Source organism: Lithobates pipiens, unplaced genomic scaffold, assembly GCF_037356315.1.
Source record: "Lithobates pipiens isolate NorthernLeopardFrog02 unplaced genomic scaffold, aLitPip1_a1.2 Scaffold_13, whole genome shotgun sequence".
Taxonomy (NCBI): Eukaryota; Metazoa; Chordata; class Amphibia; order Anura; family Ranidae; genus Lithobates; species Lithobates pipiens.
The window spans coordinates 175,772,307-175,796,841 of record NW_027507718.1 but is presented as its reverse complement, the minus strand read 5'-3'; the positions used below and the strand labels follow the sequence as shown (position 1 = coordinate 175,796,841).

At 41.4% G+C, this 24,535-nt stretch overlaps 1 long non-coding RNA gene and 1 other non-coding gene across 2 annotated transcripts; both read left to right on the top strand.

Moving 5' to 3' along the window:
• The first annotated feature begins 1,925 nt into the window (after positions 1 to 1,925).
• Positions 1,926 to 21,201, top strand: LOC143974466 (uncharacterized). Its single transcript, XR_013272227.1, has 4 exons — positions 1,926 to 2,130; positions 10,388 to 10,449; positions 10,714 to 10,812; positions 17,560 to 21,201. It is a non-coding gene; the product is annotated as an uncharacterized LOC143974466 (long non-coding RNA).
• Positions 21,202 to 24,408: 3,207 nt separating this feature from the next.
• LOC143976640 (5S ribosomal RNA) lies at positions 24,409 to 24,527 on the top strand. Its single transcript, XR_013272939.1, has one exon. It is a non-coding gene; the product is annotated as a 5S ribosomal RNA (ribosomal RNA).
• Positions 24,528 to 24,535: the final 8 nt, after the last annotated feature.

Sequence of the window (24,535 nt, the reverse complement as noted above, 5' to 3'; positions counted from 1 at the left end):
TTGGGTGTAGGGCTTCCCCTTTAAGTCCATACCAGGTGACGGGGCCAGTGAGGTGTCAATCTGGCCGATGGAGGGGGCAACATTCAATCCATTCGCTAGTCCCGACTACCTGGAGCCGCGTTCAAAATGAACAGACTTTTCTCCGTGTGTGGGCAAGTCTGTTAATTTCAAAAGTCCGGCGGTTTGTCCCCTGGACCTAGTCCCACTGGAAAAGTGCGGTCGTATGTGGGCAGGTTCGCTTGTTCAGAAAGTCCGGCGGACCTCCGCTGAAAAGTCTGGCGGTTTGTCCGGATAGTCCGATCATGTGTATGCGGCATTAGTTCAAAATTTTCCTTTGCTGAATAGTTTTGAAATTTCCCTTAACCGCTTGAGATCTGTGCTACAGCGCGGACCTTCTTTGCCGGGGCGATGTCTATTGACGTCGTCCCGTGAACGAGCGGGGGAGCGAGTGGCGCGCTCTGTGATCAGTGAGTCTATGAGACTCGCCTGATCACGGATCGAAGCAAGGGGTCGATCCCGACCCCTTACCACGTGATCAGCTGTCAGCCAATGACAGCTGATCATGTGATCATAACAGAGTCGGTAATCAGCGCGAGGAGAAAAAAAAAAGACAATTACCAGCGGCTGTGATTGGGACTTCAGTCCCGATCACGGCCAAGTCATCAGTGCCCACCTGCCCCCTGCCAGTGCAACATATATATAGTAAAAGTGCCACCCATCAGTACCACCCCTTAGTGCCCATAATGCCACCCATTAGTGCCACCCATCAGTGCCCATAGTGCCACCCATCAGTGCCCACAGTGCCACCTATCAGTGCCCACAATCTGCCTCAACAACAGTGCTGCACCTCATATGCCACATATCCGTGCCCATCAGTGTCATCTACCAGTGCCCAGCAGTGCCGCCCATCAGTGCCCAGCAGTGCCACCTATCAGAGCCACCTATCAGTGCCACCTATCAGTGCCCATCAGTCCCATCTATCAGTGGTACCTATCCGTGCCCATCCGTGCCACCCATCTGTGCCACCCATCCGTGCCATCTTATCTGTGCCCATCTTTGCCCATCAGTGCCGCCTTATCTGTGCCCATCAGTGCTGCCTTATCTGTGCCCATCAGTACCGCTTTATCTGTGCCCATCCGTGCCACCCATCTGTGCCACCCATCCGTGCCATCTTATCTATGCCCATCTTTGCCCATCAGTGCCGCCTTATCTGTGCCCATCAGTGCTGCCTTATCTGTGCCCATCAGTACCGCTTTATCTGTGCCACCTTAACCGTGCCTATCAGTGCCCACCAGTGCAGCCTATCAGTGCCCATCAGTGCAGCCTATCAGTGCCCACCAGTGCCGCCTCATCAGCGCATTTCAATGAAGGAGAAAAATGACCTGTTTGCAAAATTTTATAACAAACTATTAAACATGATTTTTTTTATTTTGCATCTTTTTTTGTTTGTTTAGCAAAAAATAAAACTCCCAGCTGTAATTAAACACCACCAAAAGAAAGCTCTATTTGTGGGGAAAAAAATGATAAAATTTTCATTTGGGTACAGTGTTGTATGACCGCGCAATTGTCATTCAAAGTGCAACAGCGCTGAAAGCTGAAAATTGGTCTGGGCAGGAGGGGGGTTTAAGTGCCCAGTAAGTAAGTGGTTAAAGTGAACGTAAACCCGAAATTTTATTTTTGATGTCATAATGTAGAGTATAAGATTTCCTCTCATTTGAGCCCAATCTTCTCACAAAGAGTTAATCCAGCTCTGAGCAATCCTCTTATTGTTCAGTGAGAGAAATCTTGACAATGTCCTCAAAACTTTGTCAAATCCTCCCCCTTGCTGTGAGTGACAGGTGATTTCCATATCTCGTGCACTAGCCTAAGAGACGTGCGTTATTTCATTCCCTCCCACTCCTTTCTTCTGCTGCTCTGCCAGGATTGGATGTTCCACGACTCAGCATAATTGGGCACGCTGAAGTCATGAGGTTACTTTCCTGTCTTTTCACTGGATGTTAGAGATCATAACAGAAGTTCAGTGTAACAGGTAAAATTACATGCTGCAGCTACCAAATGCCAGCAGAAATGACACACACAGACAACTGATCCAAGGGAGGTTTATCTACTGAGAGCTGGGCATAGAAGAAGGTACAGTGATTGTATTATTATTTTTGTGCAGTGTGTGTCTATGGTCACCTAACCACATTTGCAGCATTGTAGGATAGGCTACTGAATCGAATCAGTGAATCAACTCACTACAGAGTTTGAATGAATCAAATCATGAAGCTGAATCTAATTCAATTGATTGTCAAGGATCCTCCCAAAACACAGCAGCCTGTGTGTGTCTGAATGCAGAATGCTGCTATAGATCAGAGGACTGGACCCCTCCCTTCCAGGGTCAGCAGCTACATTAAAAACAGTGATCAGCCTCACTCCTAAGCATTCCTCCTAGAAGCACACCATGTGACACACACACACCCCTCTTGTCCTGTGACACTGGCAGGCTCAGTTAGCCCTGCAGAGTGCAAAGCACTAGTTCTGCTCCATTGACCTCCCTCCCTTCATAAAGAAACACACAGCTGCTGTCCTCTCTCTTTCTCTCCTTAGAATACCTCCTTCCTCCAGGTTCCTGGGGCACTGCACAGGGCTGGGCTCTCTCGGCTGCTCCCATCCAAATTCATCCTTTGTCGGCAAATGCAAAACCTGTTTCAACACCAGCACTGGATCAATCCGCCACTGAGGCGGGCTCACCACCCAGCACCTGCCAGGTTTAACCACTTCAGCCCCGGAAGAATTTACCCCCCTTCCTGACCAGAGCACTTTTTGCAATTCGGCACTGCGTCGCTTTAACTGACAATTACGTGGTTGTGCGGAGTGGATCCCAAACCAAATTGACTTTTTTTCCCCCCACAAATAGAGCTTTCTTTTGGTGGTATTTAATCACTTCTGCGTTTTTGTTTTTTTTGTTTTTTTTCCAATACATTTTTATTGAATTTTACACGATACAATTTATGCATACAAACGGATCTTGTGCATTACATTGTGTATATAGTAATGTGATAAGCGTTACCTAAACATAGTTTATAAGTTCAGGGTTCCAAATTCAGTAAACAACAAGATAGCTAATATAGATGCATATGAATATAGTAACATATGTAATAAAACCTGAGGGGAGAAGAGGGGGGGGGATAGGATACAGGGGGGGAGAGGAGAGAGAGCACCTAGCAGATGACATATCATGAGGGAGACTTTTAGTTGTTGTGTCTTTGTGTGTACCAGAGTTTCCATGGTTCCCAAAGCCTAAGCATTTTGGGGTGGGACTGGGTCCTACGTGTAATTCGATTGCCTCTCGGGGGATCAGGAAGGAATTTTTTCCCCTGCTTTAGCAAATTGGATCATGCTCTGCTGGGGTTTTTCACCTTCCTCTGGATCAACTCTGGGTATAGAATTGGGTATATGGGATTGTATGATATTATTATTATTATTATTATTATTTATTTATTTTTGTGGTTGGACTGGATGGACTTTTTTTAACCTGACTAACTATGTCACAAGAGGGTTTCATAGGTGAAATGGGTTTTTACTAGGTTAACCACTTCTGTTAGGCATGGGGTGTAAACCGATTTCCAGTTTCTTGTGATTAGAAATTTGGTGGCCAGTAGAACATGAGTGATCACCACTCTGAAGCCAGTTGGAATGTCTTCAGAGTTCAGATTGAGGATGGCTAGTTGTGGGGTGAGCACAAAAGGTCTGGGAAGTATGTCTTGTAGTGTGGTTTCTTATCCAGAGCTGGAGCAAGTGGGGGCAAGACCACAGTATGTGCAGAAGGGTGCCCGTATGCCCACAGTTTCTCCAGCAGTCTTGCGTAGAGTGTTTGTGGAATTTGGCCAGTCTGGACGGTGTCAATACCATCTCATTAACGTCTTTTGAGTCAGTTCCCAGAGGGATGTGCATGTAGATGCTCTATAAATGAATTGGATAGCCCTTTGCCATTGTGAATCTGTAAACTGTAATTGTAAGTCGTTCTCCCAATAAAGGAGAGGTTTGGTTTTGTGGAACATGTTTTTTTTCCTGTAGAAGTGAATAAATGAGGGCAGTCTCCCTAGAGGTAGAGTCTTCAGTGTGAAAATAATTCCAGAGTTGTATGGGTAGTGATCCCTCTAAGCCCTTGTACACACGGTCGGACATTCTGACAACAAAATCCGTCGGATTTTGTCCGACGGATTTTGTCCGAAACTTGTGTTGCATACACACGGGCGGACAAAGTTGTCGGAAAATCCGATCGTACGTAACATGACGACGTTATTTCGTTACGACGGGACTACGTTCAGGCTAGTAGCCAATAGCTTTGGTCTAGGAATTCCATCTGAGCATGCGTGGCACTTTGTCTGATCGGAATTCTCTACACACAATCGGACAAAGTCCGATCGGATCATGTTGTTGGAAAGTTTTATAGCCCAGCTTTAAAACTTTGTCCGTCGGGTATATTCTGACAGAAACAGCCCGATGGAGCCCACACACAGTCAGATTATCCAACAACGCGGTCCGATCTGACTTTTTCCGTCCAAATGTCCGACTGTGTGTACAAGGGCTAAGGCCGTATTTGCCTGTAAGCATTTTTTGGAGTCGAAAGTAGGTGAAGTAGTCTCTGGTGGGTGCATTGTATTCGATTTGCATTTGTGAGAATGTTTTGTCTGTCGTGAGATTGCGGAGTTCGCTCATATGGCGTACTGTATTTGTCACCCAGTTCGGGAAGGATAGGTCGGGTGTAAGGAATTTTAGGGTGTTGATAGGGATACGTAGTGGCTTTGTCGGAGAGTATGACCACTCGTGAAGGCATAGGGAGCGCCAAGCTTTGACGTTAGCTTGAATGGTTGGGGAGTAGTGTGGAAGTTGGGGTTTGGTTACTGTTGTACTGAGCAGCCAGTCGGTGAGGTTTGCGCCTGGTGTTGAGTTATTTTCAATGTCACTCCATAGTGTAGTGGGTTATGTATGCATCCATTCTTTCAGTTGCGAAAGGATGGAGGAGTGGTAGTAGTCTTATATGTCTATGAACCCCATCCCCCCTATAGATCTATGTTTGATGAGCTTTGCATGACTTCATCTAGGTTTTTTCCCTTGCCACACATTTGTTTAAGATGGATTGGAGAGAGTTCAGGTATGAAGAAGTTAGCGGAATAGGAAGTGTGCGAAAGAAATAGATCTAGGGAGTATCATCATTTTGAAGGCTGCTAGGCGGCCTGCCCAGGAGAATTCATGTTTGGATAGTTTGTTTATTCTAATAGCATTTGTTTGGCATCTATGTAGTTATGAGCAAAGAGATTCCTAGCAGATTTGGGGAGTGTGATTCCGAGGTAGGGAATACCATTTTCCGCCCATGGGTAAGGGTATTGGTTCTGAAGGAGATTACTAGTTGTTGCATCTAATCCTAGGTCAAGAATGTACGATTTATGTTCATTGACTTCATAGTAAGATACGTTGCTAAATCTTTGTAACAGTTTTTGTACCGAAGCCAGGGAAGAGAGGGGGTTAGTGATCATTAGTATCACATCGTCAGCAAAGAGATTTTGTACTCTATGGTACCAATAGTAAATCCTGATATTTCAGTGTGGGATCTGGCATGTTCTGCCAGAGGTTCCATTATCAAATTAAAAATGATCGGGGAAAGTGGACATCCTTGATGTGTACCGTTTGTGATGTGGAATGGTTTAGACATCTCTGATGTATATGCTGAGGGGAAAGAGTATAAAGCCATTATGGCTGAAAGAATGGGGCCTTGGAAGCCACATTTACTAAGTGTAGCTTTAAGGTGGGACCAGTGTACTCTATTTAATGCCTTCTCTGCATCCAAAGAGAGGAGCAGAGAAGGCGTTTTGGTCAATTCAGCATGGTGGATAATGTTGATTCTTCGGGTTGCATCTGTTGTCTGTCTACCCTTTGTAAAGCCAGATTGTTTTTTATGAATTAGTAGGCATTATGTTTAGTAATCTTTGTGCAATTAATTTAGCATACATTTTTGTGTCAGTATTGAGAAGCGATATGGGTCTAAAGTTTTGGGCATAGGTAGGCTCCTTACCTGGCTTCGGCAATGTAATAATGCATTGAACATTTCCCTAGGGAGAGAGGAGGATGAGGTGGCGTCATTACAAACTTTGGCCACATGGGGGGGCCAGGACAGATCCGAATTGTCTATAGCAGGGATATCCAATTAGCGGACCTCCAGCTGTTGCAGAACTAGAAGGCCCATGAGGCATAGCAAGGCTCTGAGAACCACGAGCATGACAATCAGAGGCAGAGGCATGATGGGACTTGTAGTTTTGCAACAGCTGGAGGTCCGCTAATTGCATATCCCTGGTCTATAGTATTCACTCGTCAGGCCATCTGGATTTGTTGGAGGGCAATTTAGATGTTATATTTCTGATTTCTAGGTCAGTAAAAGGGGCATTCAATGTGGCCAGTTGATCTATAGTTAGTTTAGGGAGGTTTATTTCATTAAAGCGGGAGTCCGCCGGGAGTTCCTCCATATTTTTTTTTTAAAAGCCAGCAGCTACAAATACTGCAGCTGCTGACTAATAAAATAAGGACACTTACCCGCCCAGCGCGCCCGCGATGTCGGCACCCGAAGCCGATCTCTCGATCGTCTCTCGGGTGCTGCCGCCGCCATCTTGGGTATGGGAATCAGGAAGTGGAGCCTTTCGGCTTCATTTCCCGGTTCCCTACTGCGCATGCGCGAGTCGCGCTGCGCAATAAGGATGGACCCGCTGCCTCTGGGATCTGTGTGTTTCCCAGCAGGCAGCGGGGGACTTTCGGAAAGGGGTGTAATCTACGCCCCTTTCCGCAGAGAGCTATCCCGGAAGTGGGTGCAGATACCTGTACTGTACAGGTACCTGCACCCCCCTCCCCCCTGAAAGGTGCCAATTGTGGCGCCGGAGGGGGGGGGGAGGATTCCAATGAGCGGAAGGTCCACTTTAGGGTGGACCTCCGCTTTAAGAAACTTTTCAATTTGAGGTAGGTTCGTTTGGGTGACAGATGGTTCGGCCTTAAGATTGTAAAGCGTGTCATAGTAGCAACTAAAGGCATCGGCAATGGCTTGAGGGTCAAGTAATTTTTGTTTGGTAGTTGGGTGAAATAAATGATCGATTTTAGTTTTAGAGTAGTGGCCCTTAATTCTCTGAGCCATTGCCTTCCCTGCTTTGTTACTGGTGGAGTAGTATTTTGCCCTCACGTATGTGTGGGCCTTTTCAAAAGAGTCTAGCAGGTGGGATCTTAATTACTGTCTAAGAGAGTCTAATTTAGTTTTGGTTTTCGGGTCGGGGTGGGATTGGTTCTGGCTTTCTAGCGTTTTGATATCAGACGTGAGATCATTTAGGCGCTTTGTTCTACTCCACCTCTCTGTAGCAGTAAGCTGTTTTGGGATGCCTCTTATGTAAGCCTTATGGGCATTCCAAAGAACGGTATCATTGCTAGTGGTGCCGGCATTAGTAGCAAAATATTCCACTAAGCGCTCTTTGATGTATGCGGAATGGACCGGTGAGTTAAGAATTGAAGCATTAGCTCTCCAAATCCAAGCAATCTTTGTTGAGTCTTCTACAGTCATGGTTACTGGAGCGTGGTCTGACCATGTAATAGTAGCTATCTCTGTTGAAGAAATGATGGGCAGAGTCCATTTATCAACTAAGAAGTAATCGATTTGAGTATATGAGTTGTGCCTAGGGGAGAAGTAGAAGTAGTCTTTCTCTATAGTGTGGTGGCATCTCCATGCATCAAATAGGTCATTGGATCTGATGAATGGACCCACAAACGATCAGGTGGCCCTGTTTGAAGTGATCAATTTTCTTCATCAGTTTGGATATGAAGTGAATTTGCTTCTTGTTAGGGGCATATACTGTGACGATAGTGAATCTGATTTTGTTCAGTGTGCAATGCAGAGCTAGGTATCGCCCATCAGTATTGTGAAGGGTGAAGTCGCACGAGTGCTGGATGGCTATTAGAACTCCATTCTTCTCTTCTTTTTTTTCTGTATGCATAGGACATCACAGAGTCCCATGCAGTTCGCCACATGGAGGATCATTTGGCTGGGTGGTTTAAACCTTTCATGTTTAGTGACATAAATTTGGGCATTTTAAAGGTGGTAATGTGTCGAAGTGGAGATATAATATATAGTACTCACAATTAGTGCGTTGCTTGATTGGACCTGCAGTCTGAAGTGGTTGTAAGATTATAGAAGTTTCAGGTCGTGGGGTCTGGAGATCTCCCGGACAGGGGTAGTGAGGGAAAGAGAGGTGGGTGGGAAGCAAAAAAAGGGGGGTAAAAATGGCAGGGGGTCAGCAGTGATATGTTGAACTGCTGTTCAGCGAGGAGGGTAAAGTTCGTGAACTATCTGCAACGAGCAGGCACTGGACCGGCATGCTGATCTGTATTTAGATTAATATCATCACTGAATCTACGTGACATCTATAGTGCAAAAGAGTAATAAATTCCAATATAGATCATATATGAAGCATGAATCCAAAATCAAAAATACACCATATAGGAAATCCTGAGATACATATTCAATCCCAAAGTCCTCACAAATAAGAAAATATGGTTATGATTTTAGTCCCCAAATTTAGAGAACAAGGAAATCAGTCTTTCTCAGAAGCTTGATGAAACCTTCCAAATTTTGCCAATATCACTTCCTGACCGGAAAAAGTTGGACTCTTACCGCAATGGATGGACTCCAGATCAACGGAGTCGTTAGCGCTGGCAGAAAAACCCTCTGCAGGGATCGCAGGTGCGTACTCCGCTCTCACACACCACTGGGGGCGTAAACACGTGTAAGTCTTCCGAAGGTTTCCGGAACCAGCCGATTGACCTCCCTGCCTCTCAGTTGACACTGGGCAGATAGACAGGATGACCGTCCCATCGCTATTAGTTTCCGGAGTTTGAAGAGCTCTCCGATAGGCAAACATACACGGAGGTTCCTCAATGAGCAAACCTGTGGTAAGACATAAAACGCTCGGGTCACCCAGCCACGAGAGAAAGGGAAGGGGAAACAAAGGTGGACTCCGATCGTGAACATACCGTTAAACAATCGGCAAATTTATTTAATTAAAAAGTACAGCAGACCAGAGGTATGAACCATAATGGCCAGATTATAACAAATAAGTGAGACAAGAAAAAATAAATAAATACATAAAAGAAAAAAATGGTTAAATTAAAAACAAATATACACCCGTGCTAGGGGATACTCTAAACGTGGTGGTATCAGCATAAACAGCCCGACATGTTTCGTAATACCTTACGTCCTCCTGGGGCACAGGTGATATGCTGATCCATCACTTAAATAACATTATGGCCGGACCAAGCCTCAGTTCAGTCCGGCCGCCATTTTCTCTGAGACCAAAAAATAGATCTAATCTCCTATGGGCTAGACCAAGCCTTAACCCTGTCTAGCCGCCATTTTCCTAGAGATCATGATTGGACCCAATACTATCTGGGTCTACAATCAAGTCCCGCCTCCACTCAAACACCATTTTCTTGTGGATCGAACTAACATCTGGTAATGTGTGACTGAAATAATTCAGACACCACATAATACCAGATTGAAATTCAAATAAATACCCTAAATACCGGACCTCCAGACCAAACCGATCCCTCCTCCACGGCATATGTGTATTACCCTAAAGGGTCAATCGGTGTCGCAGGAGGCCTTCTAATGTGCTACTTTTAATTTGGCTGGAGGGAAATAATCCTTACTATTCTAATTTAGTTAGAGGAAAATAATTCTTACCCCCTCAGACAAAAATGCATATTTATGCTGATAACACCATTACAAACTCAATCTAAATCTTCCCCCCTAAAAAAAGGGGGGGGGGAAATTCCTTTTTAAATCCTAGAGAATATACTTTTTTTTTTTTTTTTTTTTTTATTCAAAAAACGAAATCCATAACAGGAAGAAAAAATATGTTGTATTTACAACCCCTTCCAACCGGTAATCTAACCAGTTCATACTCATCACTAAAAACACACCTCTATACAGACTAAAAATTAAAAATGTAAGAGGGTTATGTGACCCTAATTTTCTAGGGGCTAATACAATACCAAATAATTTTTTTATAATCCTGTAAGAATTATTTTTATTCTTTTTTAATAAAAAAAAAAAAGGGGTTATTCAGGACAAGTAAAAATGCTCTATTGATCAAAAAAGGAATACAAATTTCTCAGTCACGCATGACTGAGTAATTTTCATTTGAAATGTGAGAGCTGTGAATTTTGTCTATTTTTTAAGGGGGTTGAAGTGACCAGTGGTTATGTGGTTAAATCTAACTGAACACATTAAAATTTTAGATATTTTATTATAATTTATTTTCTTGTATTTGATATTTTTTATTTTAAGAATATTGATAACTATTTTTTTTAATAGGTTTCGTGAAAATTTTACTACTCTTACATAAGATTGTGCATCATTGAAGGGCTGGAAGTAAGGTAAAGGTTTCCAAAAAAACTGTCAATAGAAAAAATTATCTATGATTAAGTCCATCATGCAGACACAAACATCTCCATTCTGTTATCTCCATCTGTCAATGTCACGCACGCTTATTTTGTCCTATTGGCATCCTTGGCTAAAAAAATTTTATAACTATGTCTATCCTCTAATCAATTTTAGTTATTTTTTTTTTATCTTTATTTTTAATTTTTTTATTTAAATCATAGTCTACACTTTAATAATTGTGCTTTTACATATAATAGGCGATATCAACATTTTGAGTGACCTTACCATATACTAGGAATCGCCTGACTGGAGTATTGAGATTCCGATTGTCTGCTAGTGAACATTGAAGTATCAAGGTAAACGTTTATAAAATATTTATTTTGTATAATCCGGTCCATCCATTATGCACACTCCTCTCCATCCAAGACATACATATTGTAAAACACGGTAAGTGTGTCCATTTATGAAGCAGTGAAATCTATTCACTGCTTCATTCTCCTGCATTCTCAGAAGAGATCTTTCTCCTCTAAGTGCCTGTTTATGAATCGGAGTAGATCGTTTCATCCTTGGAGGAGTGAAGTGATCTGCAAACGCTTCCAACAGTGGAGAACGGCCCCTGATACTGAAATCTCATGAGACTTTACGAGGTTACAGTACCAGAAATCCACTGAAACACAGAGATGTCAGTTTACTAAGCAGTGTTAAATTATCACCGCTCAATACACAGATAGACGGTGTGATTAATGTTATCAAAATATAGAGCCCCCCCTACGATACTGTATATAGATATAGATATCACACACACACACGTACACATTGTATATGTGTATATATATGTATACACATACATATGGCAGGGGGACATGGTTACTGTCTTGGGGGGTCTGAACGAGGCATAAGAAAGTTAATTGTCTTCCTCTTTCCTCCTCAGATCCCCCCACATTCCCTCTTTACTCCCTGGTTCTCCACCTCTGAGTTGGTGAATCGTGGAGTGTGAATTCTGACACAGATCGCCAGTGAAGCGCTGAGATCGCAGCTTCATAAACTGGCCGTTCAACACTTCTCCCCCGATTATCTCTGGTTCATAAACTGTTTATGGGCTGTGATTAGCGGACGTGCATCTAAGAGCTCTGCTGCTCCTTTTATCCTGAACCCTATTTTACCGGGTCAGTTGCGAAGAAACTTAAATCCCCCCCCCCATATACTACCGGAGACCAGTCCCACTCCCTAGAGGTCTAGTGAACAGCTATCTCGTGTCACAATGGCATCACAAACAGACGCATAGGAAGGTTCCTCTGTATCTCTACTGATCACTGCTTCATAAACGGACACCAATGTCCGGCACACATGGACACGCTCATCACCACCCGGCTGACACAAAATTCACTTCAGTCTTGTATCTTTATTTTCCCTCTTTCGTTTTTCAGGACAGCACACTTGAAAGACCTCGGCTCCTCCCTTCTCAGGAAACGCCACCTCCACCAGATCTTTAAAACCATTCCTTCCCTCCAGCCCTTCAGTTTTGGTGTTTCCTCCGGCGAGGAGACATGTCTAGGAACCTGGTTTTAATTCAGCTGGGGAGGCTGAGTCCAGTTTTATCCTAAAGGCAGAACGTTCGCTTTGGCTGAAGGGATGTCCGAAGAGAATAAGGTCTCATACATTGCAGCAGGGCTGGGGAGTCCGTTACCTGCAGTGTCTGGCACGTCTCATCCTTCCTTGGGGAAAGCGGAGGCATGGGACGTTTGTTTCGGCGCTGCCTGGGGAAGGTGTTCGCTGGATGTGTCCGTGTCTCCCCCTCGTTAGTGTGGCCAGCATGGAGCGCAACGCTGGGTCAGATGACGGGCGACGTCTTTTTCCGATGGGAGAGGTCACGTCTGGTTCACCCGCGACTTCTGGTTCTGGTCGCGTAACGCCAAAAATGACCAGCGCGAAGGCTGGTGTCTGCCCCATTCACACTGTAGCGAGCAGTTTTTGCAGAATCGACCATTCAGACCGAAGGGATGTCTGAGACTGATGGTTCCGGTTCGGTTTCGGGTGATGCCAGCGCCAGCCATTCTAAGGTAAGTGGAACCCTGGGGTGGTGTTCCCTTACTACTTCCCATTTAGCTCCACTGGTGATCTCCCCTCCTTGGTGGGAGGGGAAGAGTTGCACGTCTGGGACCCTGGTGGTGGTTGGTCCTGGGAGGGTGCACTCCTGGTGTCGGTCTGGTGTTCATTTTTTTGCTGGCACTGGACTGATGCTGGTGGGGTTTTTTTATTGTTACAGGACAAGTCCATGGAAAAGTCTAAGCTCTCACATGGGTTCAAGAAGAAGTGCCCCTTATGTAGAAGTGTGTTAGGGGAATCCTGGGGGAAAGTATTATGCAGGAATTGCATTGAGGGCTTAGTCAAGAATCATGCTGAGGAACAAAATTCTAGTCTGGCGGCTTCTGTTAAAGAGCTCTCCAGCACTTTTCAGTCTTTTAAAACGTGGTTTGAGAATTTTCAGCCTATACAGCCCCCAGCTAGTCCTCTGCCAGCACAACAGGATGTCACACCTGGCCCCTTGGCAGGTCCCTCTGCTAATGATGGGTTACCTGGGGGTAGCAGAACTATATTAGAGGATGAGCATGACAGCAAATCCTCAGACTCTTCTGAGTCAGAGGGAGAGAAGGTGGATGGCGAGTCCTCCAGATCCTCCCGGTACAAGCTCTCCTTGGAGGAAGTGGAAGAGTTCCTGGGAGCTATTCACACTACACTGGGTATCCAAGAAGAGAAAAAAAAACCCGGTCTCTGCATGACCAGATGTATGAAGGTCTAGGAGAACCGAAGAAAAGGGTCTTCCCAGTGCATGAAGTTCTGGTAGACACCATTAGGAAGGAATGGCGAGACCCACAGAGGAAGCCTTTTTTTTCTAGAGCATTGAAACGCAGATTCCCTTTTTCAGAGGATAAATCTGCTGTGTGGAACAAATCTCCTAGACTGGATGCGGCCTTCTCTCAGGTATCCAGAAGGACAAATTTGGCTTTTGAAGATATGGGTATGCTAACCGACCCTATTGACAAGAGCATGGACTCTCCTCCAGAAGTCTTGGGATTCTTCTTTAAGCAATCTTAAGCCTGCCATGGCTGTCACAGTGGTCCCACGCAACATGGAGCACTGGTTGACTCATATAAAAGCTCATATTGAGGCAGGGACTGCAAAAGAAATAATTCTTTCCTCTTTCCCAATGCTTTTAAAAGGAATTGCATACATAGCAGATGCTTCAGCAGAGTCGGTCCGCATGTCTGCTAGATCCTCTGCCTTGCCTAATTCAGCCAGAAGGGCACTTTGGTTAAAGACATGGCAAGGGGACAATGCTTCAAAGATCAAACTTTGCGGTATTCCCTTCACGGGGGATTTACTGTTCGGTCCAGACCTGGAGGCTGTCCTTGATCGGACAGCGGATAAAAAGAAGGCTTTTCCCTTAAAGAAAAAAGTGGGGGAAAAATCTAAAAATTAGACTCGCCCACAAAGGAAGTTTAACTTTCCGAGGACAGAGTCCCAGAAAAAAGTTTGGACCAACAAGGGCAGAGGGCGTGGGGGAGCAATTTTTTTTTTGCCCTCCTGAGCAGTCCCAAAAGTCCCAATGACAAGTTAACCCCGGTGGGAGGAAGACTGGGGGCTTTCCTCCCACAGTGGGAGTCGGTTACCTCCAATCCTTTTATTCTAGGCATTATAAGGAGGGGGTACACACTGAAGTTCTCAAGTCCCCCCCCCTCACAGGCTGTTAATCACAGACCTACTGAGGTGTGCAGAGAAGGCGGTAGCCCTTCTGACTTCTCTGGAGGATTTGGAGCAGCAGGATGTAGTGTCACGGGTTCCTCCTGGGAAGGTAGGCAGAGGGTTTTATTCCCACGTTTTTGTGGTCAGAAAACCTTCAGGGACGTTCAGGCCGATCCTGAACCTGAAACCTTTGAATCTGCCAATCTGTTACAAAAGGTTCCGGAGGGATTCTATTTTTTCAGTGAAAACACTGCTGCCTCCAAATTGCTTCATGGCATCCATAGATCTAAGACGCCTATCTGCACATTCCAATTGCCGAGGACAGCCAGAGATTCCTCAGGTTGGCAGTAAGGTCAGGGTCAGAAGTAGTACATCTTCAGTTTCGGGCCCTCCCCTTTGGGCTATCCTCTTCCCCTCTGGATATTCACCAAAGTTATGGTGGAGGCTCTGGCTTTCCTACAACTCAGGGGAATCTCAGTGGTAGCATATCTGGATGACCTGCTCCTGTTTGCATCTTCACCGGAGCAGCTGGTTCAGGATTTGCAGGTAGCAAGAAATATTTTGGAACAATTGGGATGGCTCTTAAATTTGGAGAAATCCAACTTGGTTCCATCGCAGAGAGTGACGTTCTTAGGGTACGTTCTAGACTCAACTCAGCAGTGAGTCTTTCTCCCAGAAGAGAAAATTTGCAAAGTAGACAGGGCTTTGGCAGTTCTTCAAAGCAATCAACAAATTTCTATAAGAAAGGCCATGTCAGCTTTGGGACTGCTGACGTCGGCCCTTCCAGCGGTAAGGTGGGCAGGAGCACACTTTCGCCCCCTGCAGCTTTTTATTTTGGAGGTTTGGGATCGTACTCAGAATTCTCTGGACTCTACGGTTCTCATTCCAATAAAAGTAAAGAGGTCCCTCTGGTGGTGGAGAAAAGCAGCAAATCTATCTCAGGGTCTAGAATGGGTACTCCCAGTGTCCAAGGTCGCCACAACGGACGCAAGCGGCACGGGTTGGGGAGCACACCTGGAGAAAGGTCTGGCTCAAGGATCTTGGAGACTCGAGGACGTGGGGAAGTCCTCAATTTGGTGGGAGCTGAGAGCCATCTTTTTGGCTCTAAGGTTTTTCCAACAGGAACTCCAGGGACATCCTGTCCAGGTCCGTTCGGACAATTCTTCAGCGGTTGCTTTCATCAATCGACAGGGGGGCACAAGAAGCAGCTCTCTAACGGAAGCAATATTCAGCTGGGCAGGGGTAATAGTGCACTCTCTATCAGCAGTACATCTGAAAGGAGAGCTAAATCAGAGAGCAGACTTCCTCAGCAGGAAGAAGCTGAGGGAGAGCGACTGGGTCCTGAATCTGAGAATCTACAAGTTGATTGTCCAGAGGTGGGGGAGACCGTGTGGATCTTTTTGCGTCAAGGGAAAACGCAAAAACTCCTCTTTTCTTCACTCTGAATCAGGGAGACGGAGCAATAGGAGTGGATGCTCTTTCTCAGAGATGGCCTTTTACCCAGTGCTATGCCTTTCCCCTCCCTTGTTGTTTCCGGCAGTTCTGAGGAAATTCCAGTTAGAAGATACAACCCTAATCTTGATAGCCCCACACTGGCCCAGGAGGCCTTGGTTTTCTGTTCTAAAGAAACTAGCGGTGGAACCACCTTGGATACTTCTGGCCAGGGAAGATCTACTTTTCCAAGGCCCAATCTGCTGCCCTCAGGTGGAGAGGTGGAGTCTGGCAGCCTGGCTACTGAAGAGGAGATGCTGAAAAGCAAGAGGTGATCCAAAAGGTTAATAGCGACTCTTCTGAATTCTAGAAAGGAAGAGACACGCAGAATTTATTTGAAGGTATGGAAAAAATGTAATTCCTGGTGGGAATCAGAGGGGTCAGATAAGGGACTGTCTCTCAGTACTCTTAAAGGTCAGGTTTCTGCCTTAAGTGTTTTTCTTGAGCAGCAACTGGCAGCGAATCCTTGGGTTTCCAGGTTCTTTAATGGTTTAAGTAGACAGAGACCAGTCAGTTTACATCCCTTTCCAGTTTGGGATTTATCTTTCGTTTTGCAGGCTCTTACAGAGGATCCTTTTGAGCCTATCAGTTCTTGTACGGTAACATTTTTAACCCTCAAGACAGTTTTTTTGTTAGCTATCACTACCGCAAGAAGGGTCAGTGAGCTAGAAGCCCTCTCAAGGAGGGCCACTTTCCTTCAGGTTTTTCCGGATCGGATTATTTTTAAAACCGATCTAGCCTTTTTGACAAAGGTAGCTTCAAATTTCCATAGAAGTCAGGAAATCTGTTTGCCCACTTTTTGTTCGAATCCTGTGAGGGAACAGGAACATGCCTTCCACAAGTTAGATGTCAGGAGGTGTATGTTAAAATACCTGGAGGTCTAAAGCCTCTAGAAATACTAAAGCCAGGTAGGTTATGTTGGCAATCAGTCAGGCATACATAGCAAAAGGGGTGGAGGTCCCGGAAAGGTATTAGGGCCCATTCCACTAGGGCAGTGATGGCAAACCTTGGCACCCCAGATGTTTTGGAACTACATTTCCCATGATGCTCAGCTACACTGCAAAGTGCTTGAGCATCATGGGAAATGTAGTTCCAAAACATCTGGGGTGCCAAGGTTCGCCATCACTGCACTAGGGCTATGGCAACGTCACAAGCAGAGTGGGCTGGTGCTACACCTGAGCAGATCTGCAGAGCAGCAACGTGGTCAAGTTTTAAGACTTTCGTTAAGCACTACAGATTGGACTTATTGTCTGCCCAGGACCAGGCCTTTGGGCGTAAAGTCCTGCAAGCAGTGGTCCCACCCTAGGGTAAGTTGCTGTCCTGAAAGGCGTAAGAGGGAAAATCGAAGTTACGTAACGGTAACGTTTTTTCCAGGAGTCTTTCAGGACAGCATCCGTACCCACCCAAAATAAGGTCTTACCATGGAGGACATGAGAGCATCAGGTATGTGTAATTTTTTATGATGTATCTTTGTGTCTCCCTAGTCTGGCCGGAGGTGCTCGTGCAAAATCTGAAGGGCTGGAGGGAAGGAATGGTTTTAAAAATCTGGTGGAGGCGGTGTTTCCTGAGAGTGTGTGAGAAGTGTGCTGTCCTGAAAGACTTCGATATATATATATATATATATATATATATATATATATATATATATATATATATATATATATATATATATATATATATATATATATATATATATATATATATATATATATATATTTTTTTTTTTTTTTTTTTTAAAGCGAGATCTATGAGCATAGATGAATATACATATAACTTTATTATATATTTTAACATGTTTTTAAATTACTATAATAAAAGCAATAACAAGATTATTATTATTTATTTTTTTGTATATATTTTCTTTACAGGTTCCGTACATGGAGAATTTTTGAACAATTGTGAATACTTTACTGCACGTGACTTATCACTTTAATATTCCCTTAGTAAATTTAAAATTTGAATCAACCTATATTGCATTGATAATCAACATTTTCAATATAAGCATTGTTCATTATTATATCTATTTTAACAATACAAATACTATACATCTTTCATTGTAGCAACTTGTTTATAGTATCATAAAAAAATCTCATTATGCCTTATTGTATTGTTAAAAAATGTAATTCTCACCGGAAAAAAAAAGAGCTAAAAATAATTTTACACTGCTTTAAAAAAGACAAAGTACGTATAAAGCAATGGCTTATGAGTACCGGTCAGTATGATGAAAGCGATGTTGAGACAACAGTTGACAAAGTATGGCTAGGTATACCTACTACTAAATATAGAATATGCTCTATGCATTTTTCTGCTGAAATGTACCAAAATGTTGATGGAAAAATGAAGTTGAAAAAAGACGCGTTCCCTAGTATATTTCCTACAGGTAACTTGAGCAGTGATTTTGATAATGACCATGGAAGAAAAAAACTTTGCACTGAACAGAACAGAAAACCTTCTTTAAATTTGAGTAATACAAACCTATGCAATGAAAGCAACACAAGCAAAACTATTTCGTTTCATTCAAGCATGCAAACTGAAAATACATCTGTACTAAGTGCAGGTGAAGATATGTCAGAATTATCCTGTATTACAGAAAATTCTAATTTTTCAGAACCTACTTCTTCTCAAAGTTTTGTTCAGTCACAGAAAAAACATACATGGTCTAGGGGTGTTATGACCGATTTTAATACCAACACTAAAAATAAAAAAATTGGAACATTACCGTTCTTTGGTTGCCATAATAAAAAAATACAGCATTGTCCAAAAACAAAAAATGTTGGCATACAGTGTGATTTGTTCAGCTCATTAAAAAATCTGACTATTGAATTAACAAAAGAAAACCAGAAAAACAGCACACCCGACAAAAATGATGACATAAAAATTACCGATGTATCGCAAAGTGAGACTCCAATATCAACCATTTGCAGCCAGGAGTCATCAGTAAATATTGAAATGGATGAGTTTGATATATCATACAACCCGAACAATGATTCGAACATTGAAAATGATGACAGCGTTTTCGATAATTCACATGCAGAAAATTTTTACAAACTACAGACTTCAAAGATAACATCAGCTTTTTCTGGTTCTCAATTTGGAAAGGAAAGAAAATTTTTAGTTTTTGAAAGTTGTCTGGATAATCTATTGGCCATGGTGCCCTGTAAGTTTGAGGATTGCAATTCTTCAATTTACAAAGTCAAAAAAAACATTTGTGGTTCTTGCCTGTCTGTTTATGCAATTTGTAAACAGGGCCATCACTTTCTACTTTGGCAAAGTCAGCCGAAAATCGGAAACTGTCCCATAGGCAATGTTTTAATTGCTAGTTCATCTCTATGCAGCGGATCTAATTTTCTAAAAATAGAAAGTTTTCTCAAACTACTAGGGATGATCTCCATTAGCAAGACCACCTATTACAAATATCAGAAAAACTACATATTCCCTGCCATTGATTACCATTGGCAATTAGAGCAAAAGAAAACAATATCCCAACTATCTGGAAAGGAAGTCTGTTTATCAGGTGACAGACAGTGTGATAGTCCTGGTTTCAATGCCAAATACTGCACGTATTCTTTTATGGAATTAAAAACTAAAAAAATAGTGGGCTTTGCTGTGGAACAACTAACTCCGGGTTCCAGCTCCGTTTCTTTGGAGGGCAAAGCCTTTGTGAAAGCACTAGATGACCTTCTAGACAGAGGTCTAAATGTCAGTATTATTTGCACAGACAGGCATGTTACCATTAGAAAAATACTCAGTGAAAAGTATAACAAAATTATACATCAATTTGATGTCTGGCATATGGCAGAATCGGTAGGGGCAAAGATTAGTGTTTCTAGTAAAAAAAAAGGCTGTTCTGAGTTGTCACCTTGGATTCCAACCATAAAAAATCATTTATGGTGGGCATCAGCTAATTGCGATCGGAATTCTTCAAAGTTAAAGGAACAGTGGTCTTCTGTATTATGTCATGTAATCAATGTTCATCAATGGCACGGATGTGAACACTACAAGGAATGCAAGCATTCTCCCATAAGTGAAACATCCAATATAACCCGAAAATGGTTGAGAAATGGATCATGTGCATACAAAGAGCTGAAAGACATTGTTCTACGAAAAACTTGGCTTAGAGATATTGAAAGACTTACTTTATTTTGCCACACTGGAAATCTAGAAATATTCCATAGCACAGCATTAAAATACAAACCAAAAAGAAATCATTTTTGCATTGACGCTATGGTAGCAAGGACACAGTTGTCCATCCTGGAGCACAATTCTAATTTGCATGATATTTGTGTAGACTTGAGCAATAGTGACCAACCAAAAAATGTAGCCTTCAGCAGTCAGTACAGTAAGGCAAGAGGGCAATGGATTTTAAGGACTATATATGAAGCACGTCGTCAGGACTTTGTGCACAACATATACAATCATATATTTTCTGCTCTCAAAGGTGACCTTCAGTTTCATTGGACTTCAAAAAGTCTTCTTTATCCATAAAATATTGCCCCAGTCGACAAACCGTCGTTGTCGGAACAAAACCGACAACATCATTCAAGAATGTTGAGAATGGCTTTGTTTTCTAAAGCAATTATTTTTGTACAGAAAACATTATATTCATTTTGAAAGAATGATAAAAATGTTAATTACAGCATGTTCTATGGAGACCGTAACAAATTGTTACTGATTAAACCGCTGGTGTTATTCCCTTTTTTTAGGGCCAGTTCACACCAGATGCAGTTCCATGCAGTTCAGTTTTTTCTGCACCAATACAGTCGGTTCTAGTCAGTTTCTGCACCAGAAACCGATTGCAAGGTGTGAACTAGAGCCATTGGAATGCATGGAAAACACTGTGCATGCCTTTTTAGTGCAGAAAAAAAAAGCACACGGAACTGCGTTTGGTGTGAACTGGCCTTTAAGTATAATACTAAATAATTGAGAGAGAATTGGTGTCATTATGCTTGATATAAAAAATTCATGTTACAGTGTACAAAATACTTATTTGAGACCATAGTTAATTTTGTAATGTTTGCCCACTTATAAAGAAATGTCAAAGACACCTAATAGCTATCAAATATTAGATATAGCACATAATGCAAATACTCTTAAAATGATTTTCCAATTCTGTGATTACAAGATTTATTATCAAAAAAACCCCCCAAAAAATATACTATTTTAGAAGAGAAACTCATCAGACGTGCCATGACTGACATGCGCTGGCACATACAGCTGAATGGAGCATTCAATCCTGTAACCCTGAAAAAATCTCAGGAGGGCCTGCTCGTAATGCCCATTTTAATAGGGTCATTGGAATGCCAAAATGAGATTCAGTGGACAGGTGTCTTTTTGAAACAGAACTTGTCATTGGTAACATCTTGGATTGATAGGACTAATCGTTTTACTTCACGAGCACTTGCTGTAGTGAATTCTGTGGGAGACAGAATTATTCTTGGTTGGTAGGAGATCAAATGCTTACTGATTATGTTCACTGATTTTGAAATTAATTTTATAACATATATATATATATATATATATATATATATATATATATATATATATATATATATATATATAATTTTTTTTTTTTTTTTTTTTTTTTTTTACAATTCTGTCTATATAGTTTAAAATGCACCTTTGATTACAGTTACTGTATATACCATTTATGTATTTGTAAGTGTTCAAACTTTACTAAATACGATTAATAAACCAAAAAAATAAAAAATGATGGGGTATTATCACTTTTTGAAATTCAATATCTGCTTGTTATTTATAGAACATCCATGTCTGCTGAAACAAAGATTTCAAATGCATGATCATTCTAATTTTTAAAATTGCAAAGAAATTGCTGCTTTAAAAGAATTTAAATGATAATAGTGCTTTGTCGTTTTATGTAGTGTTGTTTAAAATAAAATTATAATTGTTAGATAAAATGTTTTTTATATTTTTATTTTGGGTAATATAGTGTGTGTGTTTGTGTGTGTGTGTATATATAATATAAATATAAATATATATATTATATTATATACACAAACGCATTAATACATTTATTATTTTTTTGGTGAAATTTTACAGTGTGGTGCAACACAGTAAATTCATACAAGCGACAATAAAGCAGGCCATCCCACCAGACATGTATTGAAACATATCAAGAGGTTTTTCTGCAATGCACAATTATTTATAATAAATGTAAACAAGACACACACATATAGTAATGCTACGTTATTACATGATTATATTGCATGATTATATTACACGAAGTGCATATTTAGGTGCAGCAGACACTCTTGAATTTTTTTTGGTCTATTGAACTATAGATATTTAGATATAAAATCTCTCCCTCTACATTTTTTTTGTACAGGCATGTGAAAAGATAAGGAATATATATAATATATATATATTACTGAATTTTAACAAATACGTGTCTTCATCATACAGCATTATTCTGCGTGGTGTTTGATGAACAGGTGTTATTTATAGTGCTGAACAAACAGTTCTCCTGCTTTACACATAATGGGGGTTATTTACTAAAGGAAAATCCACTTTGCACTAAAAGTGCACTTGGAAGTAAAGTTGCTGTAGATTCAAGGGGGACATGCAAGGAAAAAAAAAAACAGCATGTTAGCTTGCACATGATTGGATGATAAAATCAGCAGAGCTTCCCCTCATTTCAAATCTACCCCTTAGATTTAGAGCAACTAAACTTCCAAGTGCACTTTCAGTGCAAAGTGGATTTGCCTTTCCTAAATAACCCCCAATAAGTACATCCAAATTGGCTATTAACCTACATTTGCAATTTAGAGAGATTTTGTCCATACACAATACATGTAATCTTAAAATCATATTGTATACATTTTTTGTTTTTATCTATCATATCAACCTAAACATGTCATAGATTAATTTCAAGCAAGAAAATGTATGAAATAAAGTTTTTGTTGAACAAATATACTTTAAACTTTAAAAAAAATGTAGTGTGTGTGTGTGTGTGTGTATTATATATATATATACACACACACACACACACACTTATTAACATTACATATTTTTTAATTTTGATTTTAAACATAAAAAAATTAACACATTTTTAAAAATCAACTGCCATATCGCCTACTGGGGTGTCAGAATAGTAATAGAAGCCAACATATTTTCCTTCTGGGTTGGGAAATGTATCTCTGATATTTCTTACAACACACGCCGGAATTGGAAGACAAATTTTGGACCAAGGAAACCGTAGTAAATGTAGTAAATGAGCGATATGCTGCTTTTCTTAGGATTCTATAAAAAATTAATAATTACAGTAAATGTATAATAACTTTAAAACAATATTATAACAATTATTAACCAATTTATACCTGTTACTGTGATTCTCATATTTAGACTGGCATATGAGCTCTCATGGCAGTTATCACGGATGGGAAAACCGGTCTTGTGTACAAGGCATAAGGCCCATTAGAAAAGGACTTTTGCTTTTTGATAAGCCTGTCAGTTTCACTGATTGATCTGATGCTAGATTCTGCTCACTCTCGTGGAGCATTGGATGTCAGCGATGACGTTCGCTGTCAAACGTCACTATCATATACGATCCTGTCCTTAAAAACAGAATCGATTGAAAACATGTTGTAGCTCAATCTTGAGGATGGGATTTGTTAAAAATAAGAGGATGAGATTTTTCATTCAATCACACCAGGGAGCAGAGCTGTAAGCTGAATGTTACGTCCCAGCACAGTCAGTGGAGACAGAAATGTCATATGCCTGTTCAACATGGATCTGTGTATAAATCAAACGCTTATCAGAACTGATAAAGCCAGGGGTTAAAGTCCCTGAAATTTAAAAAAATTATTGTTTTGATTTTTGCGATTCCAATATAAAAATCATATTTGTTATGCCTTAGAAAGAATGCTTGTATACCAACCTCACTCATTTCTTCCTCTGATTGGGCACCATGGTTAGTAATAATATCCTCAATTGAACTCTTAATTTATTTATTTTTTTATGTTTATTTAGATGTAATAATTTAATTACATTACAAGATAAAATATATCATAATAGGTACCCCAGAAAGCGCTGATTGTGTTAATTCACAAGATGATCCAGTACTTATTTAAATCACCAATATTCTAAAATATAATAATAAATATATATATTTATATATTTATATATTTTTATATATAAAAATATAAAAATAAATAAATACATTTTTTATAATACGTTTTAAATAACTTAAACATATTTTTGATATATGGTCTAAGCATTATATGTAAAAACTAATTTAAAGAGTTAAATAATGTATTTAAACATTTATATATTTTGTGTTAGATGTTTACGCTCTTTTTTTAGTACCTTCATCATTATTCATAAGTTTAGGTAGAATGACTGATTACAAATTCTAAACGAAAGCTGTGCCATCAGAAAATTAACCATAAAAATTTTAAGACATGTCTGGGTGTCCTTCCTCTACACATGACATGTCTTTCCTGACAGACTCCATGGCAGCCTACATATGTGTTAATCCCGCCTCTCATACCTCATAGGACCCCACTCCCATAAATCTTTGCTTCTAGTCAGAGACCACGTTCATTTTTTGTCCTCCTCCTAGGACCAAGGTGTCTTACCATTTCTGATCCAGGCATGGTGGTTCTGCACATGAATATTGGGATGGCGGTATTTCTCTTATATTCACCGACCGACACAGCTCCTCTCTGTAACTAAATGGGTTGTAAGTAAGGTGTAAGATTGCCTACGGCCACATCACCCTGAATGCGCTCGATCTCGTCTGATCTCGGATTCTAAGCAGGGTCGGGCCTGGTTAGTACCTGGATGGGAGACCGCCTGGGAATACCAGGTGCCGTAGGCTTTTTTCCA